We start from the raw sequence: 1,207 nt of genomic DNA, 5'->3' as shown, positions 1-1,207 counted from the left end.
CAACCATAATGATTCTATGATTCTAAGGCGTGTGGCCCTAGTATTGCTTAGGGCATAATGCAATTGGATCTGGATTTTCCAGATTTCTGGATCCTTTAGTGAAAATAAAAATTAGCACGGGAGATACTAGTTACACTTTCCTTTAAGGTTTTATAACCATCAGTAAATGAAGTGGGGCAAAAATCCTGTAGGTAGAATTAGCCACTCTGACACAGCCACTAGATTAAACTACAGTCTTATATTGAATTTCCTTATTTGAGCAAAGATACCCAGGCGTTTTTTTCAAATCACTGCCCAGAGAAAGAGGCAGGCAGCCAAAACACAAAGGTTACACTCTACTCAATGGAATCCAGTTTGCCCCTTCTATTTCCCGGACTCCTCTTTTCCTTCTCTCTCACTATGTCTCAGAGGTGTATGCTCTCTTTATATAAACAATTTCTTTTCGTTTTTAGGCTGCTATTTTTTTTTTTAGGGATATGATTTAGAGAAACAGCATAACTGTGTAGCAGCCTCAGGCCTGACTATCTCACATCAACAGGAGAAGGGGAGGTAGGGAAGAAAAGCAGGAGATTAGCTGCTCTAGGGGCACTGTGGGAGGTTTCACATGGGGCTGGCAGATAGCAAAAACACTCTCTGGGGGGAAAAAAAAATAAATCACAAACAAAAAACCACCCAAACCGCAACCACCCTCCTGGTTTTATGCTATGTCTGCACACTGACATCTTGTGGTAAAAAACGATAAAGGCCGTTGGGCTACGACAGCAGAGAGGATACGGCCCTCAACCTAAGTAGTTTTACTCCTAGAAGGGAGCACGGGGAGTGCCTGGAGCACTCTGCTACTGCTGCGTGCGGCAGGTTTTGGAGATCCAACACTGGATGCTGAGAGGAGCAAGTGGGTTTGCCTCTGCCCCACAAACTCAGTTTACAGCAGGTCTGGTGGCGTTCCTCCTGCCTCCAAAGCTGACCAGTTCAGCTTGCCCTCCTGCTTCTTTATAGATGTTAAACCAGGGCATTTCAAGACTTTAATGATTTGTGGAGCTCGGTAATTCTTCCAGTGGAATTCAGGCTCCAGAGCAGATTTGGATTTACACTGCGAACTGCAGGCTTCATTTTTAAATTGCTTTACATAGGAACCTCAGCGGTGGTCTGCAGATCCCCGGGGGGCTGGGCAGAGCAGAGGTTGATCAGCACTGTAGCTGAGCTACAC

The sequence above is a fragment of the Cariama cristata genome, unplaced genomic scaffold (assembly GCF_000690535.1).
Source record: "Cariama cristata isolate BGI_N322 unplaced genomic scaffold, ASM69053v1 scaffold37579, whole genome shotgun sequence".
NCBI classification, from domain to species: Eukaryota; Metazoa; Chordata; class Aves; order Cariamiformes; family Cariamidae; genus Cariama; species Cariama cristata.
The sequence above is the reverse complement of the archived record's forward strand: the minus strand, read 5'-3'. Positions refer to the sequence as shown.